This window comes from Anomaloglossus baeobatrachus, chromosome 4 (assembly GCF_048569485.1).
Source record: "Anomaloglossus baeobatrachus isolate aAnoBae1 chromosome 4, aAnoBae1.hap1, whole genome shotgun sequence".
Taxonomy (NCBI): domain Eukaryota; kingdom Metazoa; phylum Chordata; class Amphibia; order Anura; family Aromobatidae; genus Anomaloglossus; species Anomaloglossus baeobatrachus.
The window spans coordinates 439,354,801-439,374,708 of record NC_134356.1 but is presented as its reverse complement, the minus strand read 5'-3'; the positions used below and the strand labels follow the sequence as shown (position 1 = coordinate 439,374,708).

The following is a 19,908-nucleotide window of genomic DNA, read 5'->3' as shown; positions in this document are numbered from 1 at the left end:
ATTTCTTTACAAACACTCCACATTTTAGGAGGTCAAAAGTAATTAGACAAATAAACCAAACCCAAACAAAATATTTTTATTTTCAATATTTTGTTGCGAATCCTTTGGAGGCAATCACTGCCTTAAGTCTGGAACCCATGGACATCACCAAACGCTGGGTTTCCTCCTTCTTAATGCTTTTCCAGGCCTTTACAGCCGCAGCCTTCAGGTCTTGCTTGTTTGTGGGTCTTTCCGTCTTAAGTCTGGATTTGAGCAAGTGAAATGCATGCTCAATTGGGTTAAGATCTGGTGATTGACTTGGCCATTGCAGAATGTTCCACTTTTTTGCACTCATGAACTCCTGGGTAGCTTTGGTTGTATGCTTGGGGTCATTGTCCATCTGTACTATGAAGCGCCGTCCGATCAACTTTGCGGCATTTGGCTGAATCTGGGCTGAAAGTATATCCCGGTACACTTCAGAATTCATCCGGCTACTCTTGTCTGCTGTTATGTCATCAATAAACACAAGTGACCCAGTGCCATTGAAAGCCATGCATGCCCATGCCATCACGTTGCCTCCACCATGTTTTACAGAGGATTTGGTGTGCCTTGGATCATGTGCCGTTCCCTTTCTTCTCCAAACTTTTTTCTTCCCATCATTCTGGTACAGGTTGATCTTGGTCTCATCTGTCCATAGAATACTTTTCCAGAACTGAGCTGGCTTCATGAGGTGTTTTTCAGCAAATTTAACTCTGGCCTGTCTATTTTTGGAATTGATTAATGGTTTGCATCTAGATGTGAACCCTTTGTATTTACTTTCATGGAGTCTTCTCTTTACTGTTGACTTAGAGACAGATACACCTACTTCACTGAGAGTGTTCTGGACTTCAGTTGATGTTGTGAACGGGTTCTTCTTCACCAAAGAAAGTATGCAGCGATCATCCACCACTGTTGTCATCCGTGGACGCCCAGGCCTTTTTGAGTTCCCAAGCTCACCAGTCAATTCCTTTTTTCTCAGAATGTATCCGACTGTTGATTTTGCTACTCCAAGCATGTCTGCTATCTCTCTGATGGATTTTTTCTTTTTTTTCAGCCTCAGGATGTTCTGCTTCACCTCAATTGAGAGTTCCTTAGACCGCATGTTGTCTGGTCACAGCAACAGCTTCCAAATGCAAAACCACACACCTGTAATCAACCCCAGACCTTTTAACTACTTCATTGATTACAGGTTTACGAGGGAGACGCCTTCAGAGTTAATTGCAGCCCTTAGAGTCCCTTGTCCAAATACTTTTGGTCCCTTGAAAAAGAGGAGGCTATGCATTACAGAGCTATGATTCCTAAACCCTTTCTCCGATTTGGATGTGAAAACTCTCATATTGAAGCTGGGAGTGTGCACTTTCAGCCCATATTACATATATTAATTGTATTTCTGAACATGTTTTTGTAAACAGCTAAAATAACAAAACTTGTGTCACTGTCCAAATATTTCTGGACCTAACTGTGTGTATATATATATATATATATATATATATATATATATATATATATATATATATACACATATACATATACATACATATACATACATATATATACATATATATACATATACATATATATATATACATATATATATATATATATATACATATACATATATACACACACTGCGGGGTCCGCTCTGGAGCGGTTCTGGGGGCAGGTGAAAGCTGTGGGGGGCAGCGTTAGATGTCCTGCTCCCGTTCATATAATATGCACAGCCGCTGTCCATCAGCGTGGTGCTGAAACCGCATCACGCTGATGGGCTGGGGCAGCGGGGCATATTATATGTGCCTGTGCTCCCTTTGATCGCACATGATCCCCCCTGTGTTAGATATGGCCCCCATACTGCTGCCCATAGTAAAATAAAAAAAGCTTTACTTACCTCCAGCGCTGATCTCCCGTCTCCTGCTGCTGCTGTCTGTGATAAGGCACGCAGAGATGATATCACTCTGCCGTGCCGATCACATGACCGGCAGCAAGAACCAGGAAGTGGAGGAGGACTCGGAGCTTAACCCCACGGAGGGAGACACAGGGATTACAGCACTGAGAAAGAAAGGAAAGAGAGTTTTATTTTATTATGGGCAGCAGTATGGGGGGCATATCTAACACAGGGATGTGCCATCTATAGTGGCCATGGGCATCAGTATGGGGGCCATATCAAACACAGGGGAGATGTGCCATCTATAGTGGCCAAGGGCAGCAGTATGGGGGCCATATCAAACACAGGGGAGATGTGCCATCTATAGTGGCCATGGGCAGCAGTATGGGGGCCATATCAAACACAGGGGAGGTGTGCCATCTATAGGGGCCATGGGCAGCACAGGGGGATGTGTCCCAGCACAAAGGGGCTATATTCAATATAAGGGGGCCATATCCAGATTAAGGGGGGCTAATTTTATGATGGGGGGCTATGAGGGACATATACCCTATATGATTTGTTAGACGGACACTGGCATTATAAGATGGACCCCATTTAACATTTTTTAAAAAAAAAATTCTCTTTTCCTTCACCAAATTTGGGGGTGCGTCTTATAAAGCAAAAAATATGGGATATGTATTCGCAGGGGAAAAAAAAAAAAATCTTGATGAAAGTATCTCAGGCTTCTTATATCAGTTTTTATTTTCCTCCGAGAAAAACTGATAAAACTGACGGTAAAACCTGATACACTGACCAAACTGACGACAAATGGATTACAGAGCCCTACAACCTCAGTCATGCTGAGCTGTAATGTGGCCCCATTTCTTTTGGGCCCTACTGTACATTCATAAGATTTTTTGGGGGGGGGACATAATTCACCAGATTATAAATTGTCCTATGTTTTGTCATCCTATAGAGAAGGACGGCTTAGCATGATACGCAGTACAGATCAGCGGGCGCACCACGTGCCTTTCTACAGCTTTGACCTGTGAGGTCTCTGAATTTCTGCCATACCACCAGTGAGGTGAGAAACCTTGCCTGTTATCAGGTCCCTTACATGAGTATTTGCTTTGTAAACAGGCGTTAGTGCTGTATACAAAGCAAGAAGTCCCTAAATAGTTGAGTTCACCTGAGATAATCTCTTCAGCATATTGCTTATTGCTCAATTACTATTTTACTCTGTAGAAATAAGAGGGAAAGTTCCTGTAAGCACCCATAACTTACTGCAATGGAAGAAGTGGTTAGCAGACACAAATGTAAATACTTGTAGCATTCAATTAATACTCATATTTTGTCCCATCAATCACATTGAGGGGTTGCCCCATATTCTACAGAAGAAGCGATCCACTCTTATCTCCACTCCAGGGCTCACGATACCTGTGGGCTCCAAAAAAATTGACAGCAACATTATTGTCCCGCTGTCCCAAGCTGTGCGCTCTTCGATGCTGCAAGAAGTCATAGTTTTGCCTCTGCAGTATTTGAAGGTCGGAGAATTGGGAACAAACAGCACACTTAAGTAATCCCAGCCCGCCTAAATCCCAGTATCTACAAGCTTTACTGGAAAAAACTAGCGAGCACTGCAGAGTCAGGAAGTAACTTTGGCGACGAGTAGTAAACAAAACAAACCAAAAATCACTATAACTTTTTGAAAATGTAAAGAAATTCTAATAACAAGCAGTTTGCAATTTTATGTAAAACACTGAATTGATTCAAATAAATAGGGCCCTTATAAATGTTCCTAGATTAAATTAGAAACACAAAATCTTATTCTTTAAGTTTATATTAAAAACAGGCATACACATACAAACACAGAAGCAGACAGTATGCTTGGCTCAAGAATGATAATGCCCTGGAAGCACAGTTAGGGTAGGAGCTCTGAACCCTAGAATATTATCCCCTACCTAACCATGGAGGTTGCAATGAGTCGCCCCCGCTCCTCGGTGGCTATACTTCTGTATCACTACTCTAGACTATGCCGGACTGTAGCCAGCAAGAACAATTCAAAGGAGTATGTTAACCTGGGCAGAGATTGTCGCGTGGCCACTGTAGTGTACACAGTGCACGGGAGCGTGCCGCATCCGACAAAGTGGAGAAAAAGTAAGTAACTATTCAAAGCGTCAGTGCTGACGTGTGCTGGGGTAAGCTAGTAACCATGTTACACATCGGGTAACTAAGGAAAGCAGTTTCTATACTTACCCGATGTGTACCATGATTACCAGCCTACGCCGACTCCGGCACACGTGTGTCGGAAGCCGGGGTAAGCTAGTGGTTTCACACATCCGGCTTTTCTCCACTTTGTCTTGCCAGTGTGGGCTTCTGGGGGTGCAGCAGTCACCTTGGTGTCGGAGCTCCGTGTTGGTTTGGGGAATGCGTGCAGGGCCAGGGCGAGCGTCCAATGCGTGAGGGGGGCGGGGCCTGGCCAAGCGGCCAATGCGTGCAGGGGGCCGGGGCAAGCTGTCAATCCGAGCGGGGGGGGGGCGAGTGGCCAATACGATGGTTGTCACTGTAACGACATAATTTTGGAGACAGACAGACAGACAAAAGCAATTATATATATAAAAAGAAGAATAGGATTTAAGGGTTTAGTCATATTTACTTTGCAATTTTCCCCATATAGGAAGATAGGAATAGCGCTTTAAATAAGGCCAAAAAGGTTTGGTTATCGAAAAGCTGTATTACATTCAAACCTATAACATTAGAAACCTGTAACCTGTCTTTACTGCTTCGATGTTCTTGTGCAGAAGACGAGGTTCCAGCAGTTTCTATTGGTATCTCAGTATGAAATCCTGGAAACCCACTACTCACCTCTTTAATCAAGCACAGAGGTTTGGCAGTTCCACCAGTCTATGGTTACAAGTGGCCCCCGCTGCAGCCACAATGCTACATATTCTTATGTTGGCCCCTTCTAACCAAAGACTGGAAGGACCACCGGAGTCTTTGTGCTGGATCATGTGCAAGGACGATAGGGGTCGGAGAAGTGAACTGATCACCGGACAACACTGCCATTTATTCTTTGACACCAACATAACAAGTAGGGTTTGTCCACACTGGAGAACCCTTTAATCTGTATTTATACAAGAGATTCATTTTCTAAATATACAAATGCTCCAAACACTAAAACCATCTCCATATAAAGTTGATCTGTTAACAGATCTCACAAAATAAATGGCATACATTATTATTATAGATCTCTTCGGCCTGATGAATTACTTTGAAAACCCAATGTTGGAATGGCTGTATACTATGAACGTTTTCCTGCCCAATACTAAAGCTGGGTTCACATATAGCGACGATGTCGCTGTTACGTCACCATTTTCTGTGACGCAACAGCGACCTTGTAAGTCGCTGTTATGATCGCTGCTTAGCTGTCAAACACAGCAGACGCAGCAGCGATCATAACGACACGCGTCGCTGTGGAAGCTTGGTAACTAAGGTAAATATCGGGTAACCAACCAAAGTGCTTCTCTGGTTACCCGATATTTACCTTGGTTACAAGCGCACACCGCTTAGTGCTGGCTCCCTGCACTCATAGCCTCAGTACACATCGGGTTAATAAGCAAACCTTTGCTTATTTCCAGATGTGTACTCTGGCTGTGTGCAGGGAGCCGGCACTGGCAGCGTGAGAGCGGCGGACGCTGTAACTAAAGTAAATATTGGGTAACCAAGGAAAGGGCTTCCTTTGGTTACCCGATGTTTACCGTGGTTACAGCTTACCGCAGGCTGCCAGACGCCGTCTCCTGCTCCCTGCAGTTGTTGCTCTCTCTCTGTCACACACAGCGATGTGTGCTTCACAGCGGGAGAGAGACGAGCAAAAAATGAAGCAGGACATTCAGCAACGAGCGGCGACCTCACAGCAGGGGCCGGGTCGTTGCTGGATGTCACACACAGCGACGGGACGTCGCTGCTACGTCACAGAAAATGGTGAAGTAACAGCGACGTCGTTGTCGCTATGTGTGAACCCAGCTTAAACCTGAGCCCTATTTTATTGCGTTCGACCACTAACTGGATTTGTGAAACATTCATTTTAAATTTGAGGATTATACAGCCAGACATGTATTTTGTAAAGTTAGCACACCAACCTCATCAGGTCTACGAGATTTACGTTATTATATATGTAATTTGTACACTTTACTCAGGTGACAGATCTGCTGTAAGGCTTTTATCAATATAGTAGGTAAAAGCGTATAGCTATGTGAACGCTGTGTATCCAGATCCCTGATCCAACAACGAAGTCCTAGTCAATTTCTTGACACAACACTGCAAACAGGCGCTCTGCAAAGTACAGCAACTAGAGTAATGGATGACAAACTGCAGATCATGAACGGCTTGGCTCAGACAGGACTGTGTATATGGATCACAAATAGCAAACAGCTGGCACTGCCAGGGCACCACAAGTCATTCCTGCTGCTTTGCTTTACATATGTTACATTATTATAATCCAGGCATGATAATGCAAAAATAATCCTAGTTTTATAACAGGAATGTACGGCCAGTCGTATGTGAAAAATCTCGGGGTGATGTTCCAGGGAGCAGGTTGATAACCGGACTGATAGGTAATTATTAATGAAGAGACCAAGTTCCATCACCTATCACACAGTCACTGCTATCACACATGGGACAGAATATAATGTCCCACAAAATGTACCAAGGGATGATGTAACAAGACAGGGCCACCGTATTACAGAACACAGGCTGTAGCATTATATGCTATGACAAGGCTACCCTATTAAATAACACAGGCTGTACCAATATATGCTATATGACAAGGTCACCCTATTAAATAACACAGGCTGTAGCATTATATGCTATGATAAGGCCACCCTATTACAGAACAAAGGCTGTACCACTATGAACTATAATCTAAACAGGGCCACCATATTAAAGAACACAGGATGTACCATTATAAACTATAATAGGACAGGGCCACAATATTACAAAACATAGGCCCTACTATTATAAGTAGTGATAGGCAAGCATTAAAAATGCTAGGGAGATTGTTGGTCCAGTCGAGCAATTTCTAATGCTCGGGCGTTTGTCTCATAACGAGCATAATGAAGTCAATGAGACACTAGCATTTTTCCGGCAGGATGACATAGGACGCGTCATCCACACGAAGCAGAAAAGGAGGATGGCGATCACTAGAAGATAGGAGGTGCTGAATCGAGCTCAGTGACACCCATCGGACTGGACTGTGCCTAAGGTGAGAACAATAAAAGGTCTTTTTTGTTATACAGATCGGCCTGGGTACTTACAGTTAGGTCCAGAAATATTTGGACAGTGACACAAGTTTTGTTTTGTTTTGTTTTGTTAAGTGCACACGCCCAGCTGCAATATGAGAGTTTTCACATCCAAATCGGAGAAAGGGTTTAGGAATCATAGCTCTGTAATGCATAGCCTCCTCTTTTTCAAGGGACCAAAAGTAATTGGACAAGGGACTCTAAGGGCTGCAATTAACTCTGAAGGCATCTCCCTCGTTAACCTGTAATCAATGAAGTAGTTAAAAGGTCTGGGGTTGATTACAGGTGTGTGGTTTTGCATTTGGAAGCTGTTGCTGTGACCAGACAACATGCGGTCTAAGGAATTCTCAATTGAGGTGAAGCAGAACATCCTGAGGCTGAAAAAATCCATCAGAGAGATAGCAGACATGCTTGGAGTAGCAAAATCAACAGTCGGGTACATTCTGAGAAAAAAGGAATTGACTGGTGAGCTTGGGAACTCAAAAAGGCCTGGGCGTCCACGGATGACAACAGTGGTGGATGATCGCTGCATACTTTCTTTGGTGAAGAAGAACCCGTTCACAACATCAACTGAAGTCCAGAACACTCTCAGTGAAGTAGGTGTATCTGTCTCTAAGTCAACAGTAAAGAGAAGACTCCATGAAAGTAAATACAAAGGGTTCACATCTAGATGCAAACCATTAATCAATTCCAAAAATAGACAGGCCAGAGTTAAATTTGCTGAAAAACACCTCATGAAGCCAGCTCAGTTCTGGAAAAGTATTCTATGGACAGATGAGACCAAGATCAACCTGTACCAGAATGATGGGAAGAAAAAAGGGAACGGCACATGATCCAAGGCACACCACATCCTCTGTAAAACATGGTGGAGGCAACGTGATGGCATGGGCATGCATGGCTTTCAATGGCACTGGGTCACTTGTGTTTATTGATGACATAACAGCAGACAAGAGTAGCCGGATGAATTCTGAAGTGTACCGGGATATACTTTCAGCCCAGATTCAGCCAAATGCCGCAAAGTTGATCGGACGGCGCTTCATAGTACAGATGGACAATGACCCCAAGCATACAGCCAAAGCTACCCAGGAGTTCATGAGTGCAAAAAAGTGGAACATTCTGCAATGGCCAAGTCAATCACCAGATCTTAACCCAATTGAGCATGCATTTCACTTGCTCAAATCCAGACTTAAGACGGAAAGACCCACAAACAAGCAAGACCTGAAGGTTGCGGCTATAAAGGCCTGGCAAAGCATTAAGAAGGAGGAAACCCAGCGTTTGGTGATGTCCATGGGTTCCAGACTTAAGGCAGTGATTGCCTCCAAAGGATTCGCAACAAAATATTGAAAATAAAAATATTTTGTTTGGGTTTGGTTTATTTGTCCAATTACTTTTGACCTCCTAAAATGTGGAGTGTTTGTAAAGAAATGTGTAGAATTCCTACAATTTCTATCAGATATTTTTGTTCAAACCTTCAAATTAAACGTTACAATCTGCACTTGAATTCTGTTGTAGAGGTTTCATTTCAAATCCAATGTGGTGGCATGCAGAGCCCAACTCGCGAAAATTGTGTCACTGTCCAAATATTTCTGGACCTAACTGTATATATGGTATTCTGGAATACCTTTACATTCGCATAAAACATTAAAAACGCAGCAAAAATCCAATGTGAAAATAGCCTTAATAACCAGGCCATCGCTCACCATATTTCCCAGTCACTTAAAACTATAGTAGATGGCATAGTATAGAGGTAAATAAAGCTACAGTACACCCGCCGGTAGCCACCAGTAAATGTAATTTTTACATTTTACTACATTTTTTGGGTGTGCGGTGTGAGTTAGGCTGCTTTCACACCTCTGTTTTTTTCTGTGCGGCACAATCCGGCACTTTGCAGGAAAAATGCAACCGTTTTTTTTTTGCTGCCGGTTGCATTTTTCCTGCATAGACTTTAATTAGTGCCGCATTGTGCCGCATGGGCTTGCGTTCCGTCCGGTTTTTGCCGCATGCGGCAGATTTAGCCGATGCGGCGGCCGGATGGAACGTTGCCTGTCACTTTTTGTGTGGCAAAAAAAACCTGCATCGCGCCGCATGCAGCTGATGCGGCGCATTTTTCAATGCATGCATAAAGACGCCGGATGCGGCGCGATGCGGCAAAAACGCATCCGGCCGCCGCATGCGGTTTTTGCCACTGCACATGCTCAGTAGCATGCCGCAAGCGGCAAAAACCGGACGGGCCGCATTTAAAAAAACTTATGCAAAGGATGCGGCTTTTTCGCCGCATCCGTTGCATAGGTTTTAGAGCCGGACTGGCCGGCTCTGCACCTACTGGATGTGTGAAAGCAGCCTTACATGGTCAGACACAGCTTTTAAATTTATGAAGGAGGGACAAACTCAAAGCCTATGCGGACAATGCAAGACCTGACAAAAATTAGAAGGAAGAAGGACTCCAATACACCCCATTTTAGACATAAAGGAGGGTCTCCTACACATTCTGTTAAAATGGTTAGTTAGTGGGACAGCTGCAAATGAGGAGGGACTGCAATATGCTAGCAAGAGACAGAGGAGAGAGTCTGCTCAATTCTGGTACAATATTACAAAAATATCTGACTAGCAAAACTGGCGATCGCCATGCATTCAGTACAAGGCCTAGCTAAAATTACAAGACGGCATTGCAATATAGCCAGCAAGAGACGTACAGGGCGGTACTCAGTCTCAATCCTGGTACAATTTTAAAAACATTCTGATGCCCCATGTAGTTCGTGGTGAGTCACTGTCAGTGGCCATTTTCTCACAGACTCCTGTCCAGAGAGAGTTATAAAACCAGTGGAACTCCTTCATTGCTAAAGACTGCGCACTTAGTGCACGGCATAGGAAAAATTTCAATTAGGGATTGCAGTTCACAGTGGAAGACAACCACTTGCGCACAGCTTCCGATGCGACAGCATTGGAAGCAATACACTAATGACTCTCTGCTGTGAGTCAGCAGAGGGTCATGCAACTGTGATGCGTTCTTGCAATCGCATCACAGCTGCGGCAAAGAGGGAAGGAGCACTTTCTCCCCAGCTCCTTCGCTGCCTGTCTGGGTATATCGCACTGTACTTTGATTACATGTGAGTTCAGTGCGATGTTTCATGCGCTCCTATAGACTTGTATGGGGTGCGTGAGCCGAGAATCGCTGCCAAATGCAGCATGCTGCGATTCATTCCACATGCCATGGCATGACAAATCAATCGCAGATGGACATTGGTCCATAGTTTTGCACTGGTGAGAGTGCAATCCAATGTTTAATCGGATTGTACTCGTCCGTACAAAACCCAAGTGGAATCGTACCCTTAGAGGCAGGCTTTATAAAACCTTTTTTTTTTCCCCCATTTGAAAGGAGTAGGACTCCTAGACTGGTAAAGCGTTTGGACAATGTGCAAGGGTTGCCAAAAATTACAAGAAGGGACTCCGATACACCCTGGAAGAGACGTAGAGAAGGGCCTCTGAAAAAATTTTGTTTCCATTGGTAAGGAGTGGGACTCCTAGACTGAAGTTCTAGGCAGTAAGGGCTGAAAAACATTTACCCCTAGGTGGTATGTATGTAAGAGATTGTTAGAGGTGGGCCTCTAAAAATTGTGTAGTAGGGCATCACACACACCCTGGAAAAATTAGGAGCGTAGGTCTTATTATGACCTTATCGATATGGTGGATGGCATGGCAATGCAACACAAAAAAAGGAACATTTGAATTGGCTTTAGGTTCCACTGCCATTATGGGGTGAGAAGTCTCTGTCAATTCAGGCCATGTTCATTTTGATAAGAGTCAGACTGTCAGCAGACAGGCATTAAAAACCCACTCGGACAAAACGCTAGCAGTAGTGCATGCAGGCACCTCCAAGGCATAGAGGGACAGATCATGCCACGTGTCCAACTTGCATGCCCAATAGTTCTATAGCACAGATTAGTCACGGAGGATGGTGCTATGGTTGGCTAGGTGCTCCATCTTCCAAAACGTTTTCCCTTGTACCATTTTAGTAGCCCTCTCCACCGCAGCAAGGGGAGATGGATAGTTCTCCTTGTAGCATGGGTCAAGAAGGGTGAACAACCAGTAATTGGCGTTAGCCAAATGTGTATAGTGAGTGTCACGTGAAAGGCAGTGAGACAAAGCCTGCCAGACTCTCAACAAGCAAGAATTTCCTGTCCAAACCTGAAAGACAACTCTCCATCTCATCTTCAGTCAATCCACGCTGAACAGACATGAACCTGTTGTGGGTGCACAACAGGTTGTGTAGTGCAGGCAACCATCTCCTGTTCCTCCTCCTCATTATCACCTAATCCTCACTGAGACAATGAGATGAGGCTGGATTGGGTAGTATCTCAGAGTGAACTTTCGTCTTCCATTTCTAACTGGTTACCATGCAAAGCTTCCTATTTCATTGTGAGCAGCGGGCATATGACTAGACACAAAAGCGGGAAGGTAATGATGATTATAGCATCTCCGACATTCACCAACTTGGCCGATACCTCAAAGTTTTGGAGAACCTCACAGATGTCAGACATTTATGCCCACTCGTTGGTTCTTATGTGTGGAGGCGGAGCGGAATACAGACGGGCAGGTTGTAGCTGGTATTCAACTACTGCCCTTTGTTGCTCAAAAAGCCTTGACAACATATACAATGTTAAGTCCAGCACGTGCGCTGGTAGTAAACCTGTCGGTGAGCTGGCACTTGCAAGCACTGCTGCAGCACTGCAGACCGGTGGCAGCTGTAGCTGACTTGCACAAATGGGTGCACACCTGGCGTACCTTGACAAGTGGCTCAGGCAAATCTAGGTAGGTCTTCAGAAAGCGCCGAACCACTAACCTTATCGTGTTGGCTAGACATGGTACAGTTAGGTCCAGAAATATTTGGACAGTGACACAATTTTCGCGAGTTGGGCTCTGCATGCCACCACATTGGATTTGAAATGAAACCTCTACAACAGAATTCAAGTGCAGATTGTAACATTTAATTTGAAGGTTTGAACAAAAATATCTGATCGAAATTGTAGGAATTGTACACATTTCTTTACAAACACTCCACATTTTAGGAGGTCAAAAGTAATTGGACAAATAAACCAAACCCAAACAAAATATTTTTATTTTCAATATTTTGTTGCGAATCCTTTGGAGGCAATCACTGCCTTAAGTCTGGAACCCATGGACATCACCAAACGCTGGGTTTCCTCCTTCTTAATGCTTTGCCAGGCCTTCTCAGCCGCAGCCTTCAGGTCTTGCTTGTTTGTGGGTCTTTCCGTCTTAAGTCTGGATTTGAGCAAGTGAAATGCATGCTCAATTGGGTTAAGATCTGGTGATTGACTTGGCCATTGCAGAATGTTCCACTTTTTTGCACTCATGAACTCCTGGGTAGCTTTGGCTGTATGCTTGGGGTCATTGTCCATCTGTACTATGAAGCGCCGTCCAATCAACTTTGCGGCATTTGGCTGAATCTGGGCTGAAAGTATATCCTGGTACACTTCAGAATTCATCCGGCTACTTTTGTCTGCTGTTATGTCATCAATAAACACAAGTGACCCAGTGCCATTGAAAGCCATGCATGCCCATGCCATCACGTTGCCTCCACCATGTTTTACAGAGGATGTGGTGTGCCTTGGATCATGTGCCGTTCCCTTTTTTCTTCCCATCATTCTGGTACAGGTTGATCTTTGTCTCATCTGTCCATAGAATACTTTTCCAGAACTGAGCTGGCTTCATGAGGTTTTTTTCAGCAAATTTAACTCTGGCCTGTCTATTTTTGGAATTGATTAATGGTTTGCATCTAGATGTGAACCCTTTGTATTTACTTTCATGGAGTCTTCTCTTTACTGTTGACTTAGAGACGGATACACCTACTTCACTGAGAGTGTTCTGGACTTCAGTTGATGTTGTGAACGGGTTCTTCTTCACCAAAGAAAGTATGCAGCGATCATCCACCACTGTTGTCATCCGTGGACGCCCAGGCCTTTTTGAGTTCCCAAGCTCACCAGTCAATTCCTTTTTTCTCAGAATGTATCCGACTGTTGATTTTGCTACTCCAAGCATGTCTGCTATCTCTCTGATGGATTTTTTCTTTTTTTCAGCCTCAGGATGTTCTGCTTCACCTCAATTGAGAGTTCCTTAGACCGCATGTTGTCTGGTCACAGCAACAGCTTCCAAATGCAAAACCACACACCTGTAATCAACCCCAGACCTTTTAACTACTTCATTGATTACAGGTTAACGAGGGAGACGCCTTCAGAGTTAATTGCAGCCCTTAGAGTCCCTTGTCCAATTACTTTTGGTCCCTTGAAAAAGAGGAGGCTATGCATTACAGAGCTATGATTCCTAAACCCTTTCTCCGATTTGGATGTGAAAACTCTCATATTGCAGCTGGGAGTGTGCACTTTCAGCCCATATTATATATATAATTGTATTTCTGAACATGTTTTTGTAAACAGCTAAAATAACAAAACTTGTGTCACTGTCCAAATATTTCTGGCCCTGACTGTATATGTCCGAACTTGCAAGCTGCAGAGCCATCAGCAGGTTACGGCCATAATCACACACGACAATGCCTGGTTGTAAACTCAGTTGCAAGAGCTATACATCTGTCTGATCTGTTAGACCTTTCAACAACTTTGCACCAGTATTCTATTTGTCAACGAAACAAATTAATTTCAGCAGAGCCTGTTACCACTTCACCGAGCCAGTGCTTCAGACCTTTCAGCTTGTGACTGATATGGGTGACAATTTGGAGATGGAGGATGAAGAGGAGGAGTGGATGCAAGAACTGGTGTAGGATGCAAAGGAAACCCTGATGGAACTAGGGTCCGCAATCCTAGGTGTCGGTAGCACGTGTGCCATCCTGGGTTAAGACTCTGTCCAAGCCTCCAAAAGGCTGACCCAGTGTGTCATCAGGGAAATGTAGCATCCATGTCCACAAGCACTTGTCCACATATATCGTTAAGTAGTCCTTCCCAGTAACTGCGTCGGTCATGTCAAGGGTGATGTTATGGGATGTGTGCTGGTGTAGGGAGAGGACAGCACACCAGGAAAAATAGTGTCGGCTGGGGACCAGCGCCATAATGAGGTTGCGAAAAGGCTCAGTGCCCACAAGCTTAAACTGCAACATTTCAAGGGCATGCAGTCTGGAAATGTGGCAATTTAATGTTTGGCCATGTGGGTTTATGTGTATTTCAGTTTGTGTTCCAAGGCCTGGGGGAGAACCAGCTGGATACAAAGAAGTGGATGTGGTTGCTGATGGTGTTTGCAAATGTGCACCGACAGGTGCAGGGCAAGTGACATTTGCACCTAACTCCTGGACAAGGGATTGCCCAGCACATAGCAGTGGTGCCACCCGCAGACCCCGATTGTGGACCCAGGCTTTAAGCCCGTCACTAGTCAGGTACTTGTAAGACGTGCCTGAGCATGCTGGTGGTCAGGCTGGTAGTGGGCTAGCCTCTTCTGAACTTGGTGGAGGCAGAGTTTGCAAATTACCTTTTCTTTTTGTCTTCTGCAGTTTCCGTAAAAAAAAAAGAGGCCGACTGGGTAACACCTAACACTTGGCCTGGGATCTTGCCACATGTGGGTGCTCTGGGGAACAGTTGTCCACCTTCTCCCTCTGGCCACCCCACTGCCTCTTCTTGCCTGTTGTAGTGCTGCGGATCCCTCCCCCTATGCACTGCTGTGCTCCTGCTACATGCCACCTTGCCAGGTTGGATATGTGACTTCATCATCCACCACCTCATATTCCACTTCCTCACTCTGGTCCTCTTCCCTGACTTGTTGATTTAATATATCATGAAATCATAGAACAGTAGAATGACTTGATAGCAACTGTGTGTCATCGTCGTCATCCACCTCTTGAGATAGTAATTGACGTTCCCCACCGTTGGCTTCTACTGACCGTGGCAGCTCAAATATTTGGGCATTGCCGCACACGATCTCATGTCCCCCTTGAAACATGCATGGTGATAGGCCAGAAGAAGCCATAAATGGAAACTAATAGGATACTCAGAGCGTCCCAGTGTGGGATCACTTGTCTCCTGTAACTCACCATGGTGGGAGGAAGGAAGATCGGGGGGGGGGAGGGGGATTATGTGGTCCAGTCTCTTGGCTAGTGAGATTGGACCGTGTGGAAGACAGGGTGGTTCTGGGAAACTGACTGGAAGCATTATCTGCCATCTAGCCCACAACCTACTCGTACAGTCTGGCTTTAATAGTGGTGTCCAGCGTCTCCCTGCAAAGTGGGACAGGAAGCTACATCTAGATGAGAAGCGTATTTGTTGTGGTCCCGCAACAGGTCCAGTTTGCCCTGGCAACACGACCTCTGCATGCACCACCATCAGCAGGATGTCCACTTCCCCGTCCCTTACCACATGCCTTGGGCATTTTAAATTATGTACGCAGATAAGAGCGGTGTTATCAGTGACCACAATGTATTTATTTAGCCTTGAAAAGGACTGTTTGTTGTACGTGGCAGCAGAAAGTACTGTAGTAACAGAAAGAACCCTGCCTAAATGCCTCTAATACACTATGCCTTCTCCAGATGATAACGCTACACTACGGTAACTGAAGACTATGGTATTATTAGAAAAAGGACTGAAAAGAACTCATAAGGGAAAAACAGGTCACCAGGTTTTTCCCTTAATAGCTGTGGCCACCACCAGAGATCCCTTATATACAGCATGTATACAGCAAATGTGATGATCCTGATGAAGAAGGATAACTCTGAGACTGGTAGAACAAAGTCACATCTTGAAGATGAAGCACTCTTCTTTATTGCACAGCAGCACGGCAATTAACACTTTCCACTCCTATCGGCTATCACAAAGCATCCTTGATACCAGGGCTGCAGCAGCTGTTTTTCCAAGGTTTTTCCCCAGTGGTTGAATCTGACAAATCCCCCAGGTGAAGAAAACCTAAAATGTAGGTTTACCATTCCTCACAGATGACATCGTGTTTTGCGCTCTGTTTCATCCTATCCATATCCTGACAGGACACGGGCTGCACCATGACATGTCATTGCCCGACAGGACCCGGGCTGCACCATGACATGTCATTGCCTGACAGGACCCGGGCTGTACCATTACATGTCATTGCCTGACAGGACACGGGCTGCACCATTACATGTCATTGCCTGACAGGACACGGGCTGCACCATTACATGTCATTGCCTGACAGGACACGGGCTGCACCATTACATGTCATTGCCTGACAGGACACGGGCTGCACCATTACATGCTATTGCCTGACAGGACACGGGCTGCACCATTACATGTCATTGCCTGACAGTACACAGGTTGCACCATTATATATGTTATTAACTGACAGGATACGGGCTGCACCATTATATATGTTATTACCTGACAGGATATGGGCTGCACCATTATATATGTTATTACCTGACAGGATACGGGCTGCACCATTATATATGTTATTACCTGACAGGATACGGGCTGCACCATTATATATGTTATTACCTGACAGGATACGGGCTGCACCATTATATATGTTATTACCTGACAGGATATGGGCTGCACCATTATATATGTTATTACCTGACAGGATATGGGCTGCACCATTATATATGTTATTACCTGACAGGATACGGGCTGCACCATTATATATGCTATTACCTGACAGGATACGGGCCGCACCATTATATATGTTATTACCGGACAGGATACGGGCTGCACCATTATATATGTTATTACCTGACAGGATACGGGCTGCACCATTATATATGTTATTACCTGACAGGATACGGGCTGCACCATTATATATGTTATTACCTGACAGGATACGGGCTGCACCATTATATATGTTATTACCTGACAGGATATGGGCTGCACCATTATATATGTTATTACCTGACAGGATATGGGCTGCACCATTATATATGTTATTACCTGACAGGATATGGGCTGCACCATTATATATGTTATTAACTGACAGGATACGGGCTGCACCATTATATATGTTATTACCTGACAGGATACGGGCCGCACCATTAAATGTCATTACCTGACAGGACACAGGCTGCACCATTATATATGTTATTACCAGACAGGACACGGGCTGCACCATTATATATGTTATTAACTGACAGGATACGGGCTGCACCATTATATATGTTATTACCTGACAGGATATGGGCTGCACCATTATATATGTTATTACCTGACAGGATATGGGCTGCACCATTATATATGTTATTAACTGACAGGATACGGGCTGCACCATTATATATGTTATTACCTGACAGGATATGGGCTGCACCATTATATATGTTATTAACTGACAGGATACGGGCTGCACCATTATATATGTTATTACCTGACAGGATATGGGCTGCACCATTATATATGTTATTACCTGACAGGATACGGGCCGCACCATTATATATGTTATTACCTGACAGGATATGGGCTGCACCATTATATATGTTATTAACTGACAGGATACGGGCTGCACCATTATATATGTTATTAACTGACAGGATACGGGCTGCACCATTATATATGTTATTAACTGACAGGATACGGGCTGCACCATTATATATGTTATTACCTGACAGGATATGGGCTGCACCATTATATATGTTATTACCTGACAGGATATGGGCTGCACCATTATATATGTTATTACCTGACAGGATACGGGCCGCACCATTAAATGTCATTACCTGACAGGACACAGGCTGCACCATTATATATGTTATTACCAGACAGGACACGGGCTGCATCATTACATGCTATTATCGGACCGGCCATACATAGATCAGTGGAGCTGTAGACCCGATGCATAGGAGGCAACCCTGTATGGAGTATAATAAGCAGCCATTTCTCACACGATGTGCCCTGTCACTGAGTCTGAGCAGCCTTGTCCCCGGTACCGTTATGTCTCCCCTCCCCCCGGCACACACCCAAATACCTGCAGCTCCGTCCACTAGTACCGGTACCGGACGGCACAGACGTGTGGCGGCCAGGGGTGTCGTATACCGAGAGGTCTCAGGCTCCGTGGGATATGGTGGATGACAATGGACATGAAGCTCCGGGATGCTGTCAGCAGACGGCGGAGTCACGGAGGTCCGGGCCCACTGACTGAGCCGCAACGGCTCCACTTGTCAGAAGAAAGGAAAGGGAGGAGACCCAGGAACACACCCAGGAAAAGGCGGGCAGTGCGGGAGTATGGCGGAGCCGGCCATACAGTCAGACCCGGCGGCCACAGTCAGGGGACAGAAGTGCAGGGATATCACCAGTGCGGGGACAGAGCATCATAATACGTGTGGGGGCTGCGGAGGACCGATCACACTGTGTGATCGGCTGTGGTGGACATTATACTGTGTGATCGGCTGTGGTGGACATCACACTGTGTGATCGGCTGTGGTGGACATTATACTGTGTGATCGGCTGTGGTGGACATTATACTGTGTGATCGGCTGTGGTGACCATTCTATTGTGTGGCGTACTGCTAAGCATTATACTTTGGCATGGGGTTTGTGGGGATATTGTACTTTGTGGGGGCATTTTGGGGATTCATAAAGGCGTCAGGAATTATATGGAGGCACAAAGAAATTATGTTCACACGGCATGTTTTTACTGCTTTTTTGGTGCATTTTTGAGATCACAAAAATGCACCCAAATGCATGCATTTCCTTCCCCCAGCAAAGTCTGAGATTCCTATTTTGCTGTCCACACTGGGCATCTTTTTGGCTGCGTTTTAAAGATGCAGCATGTAAATTCTTTAGGCCTTGTGCACATGCTGCGGTTTTGCTGCCGAAAATGTTCATAACCTTTCTGCAGTCATTCCCTAGCAAAACCTATGGTAAAAAAAAAAAAAAAAGCTGAGCGCACACTGCGTTTTTTTTCCCCTATAGGTTTTGCTGCAGAATTTCTGCAGCAAAAAGAATGAGCATGTCACTTCTTTTCCACAGGTACCTGCGTTTTTTGCCATAGATAATGTTAAAAAATCCGCAGGGAACAACCTATGGAAACTTTTGGGTGCCGTTTGCTGCGGTTTTCTACCGCAGGTGCAGTAATCTTAGGCTATGTGCACACGCTGCGTTTTTATGACGCTGCGTTTTTGGCCGCTAAAAACGCATGCGTTTTTAACGCGTTTTGGTGCGTTTTGCTTCGTTTTTGGTCCCTGCGTTTTTCTACGTTTTTCCAATGCATTGGGAGGAAAATGCAGAAAAACGCAGGAAAGAATTGACGTCCATTTTTTTTTTTTTTTTTTAAGCTCAAAAACGCAGCTTAAAAAAAAGTTGTGTGCGGACAGCAAAAATGAAAACTCATAGACTTTGCTGGGGAAGCAAAGTCATGCAGTTTTGAGGCCAAAAACGCACCCGAAAAACGCACTGTGTGCACATAGCCTTAAAGAGGATGCGGAATTTTAACCCCTTCAGCCCCCAGCCTGTTTTCACCTTAAAGACCCGGCCATTTTTTGCAATTCTGACCAGTGTCACTTTGACAGGTTATAACTCTGGAACGCTTCAACGGATCCCGGTGATTCTGACATTGTTTTTTCGTGACATATTGTACTTCATTTCAGTGGTAAATTTAGGCCGATTTTTTTTTTTTTTTTTTGCGTTTGTTTGTGATAATTTCGGAAATTTGACAAAAATTTTAAAAATTTCACAATTTTCAAACTTTGAAATGTTATGCCCATAAATCTGAGAGATATGTCACACAAAATAGTTACTAAATAACATTTCCCACTTGTCTGCTTTATGTC

General features: G+C 44.6%; 1 protein-coding gene across 8 annotated transcripts in view; it reads right to left on the bottom strand.

Moving 5' to 3' along the window:
* Nucleotides 1-18,297, bottom strand: part of HERC1 (HECT and RLD domain containing E3 ubiquitin protein ligase family member 1) — a 408,496-nt gene extending 390,199 nt beyond the window's left edge. For all 8 annotated transcript variants that reach the window (XM_075345504.1, XM_075345503.1, XM_075345506.1 and 5 more), the window contains exon 1: nt 18,106-18,297. The gene's annotated coding sequence lies outside the window, so the exon portion shown is untranslated. The remainder of the gene's footprint in view (nt 1-18,105) is intronic.
* Nucleotides 18,298-19,908: the final 1,611 nt, after the last annotated feature.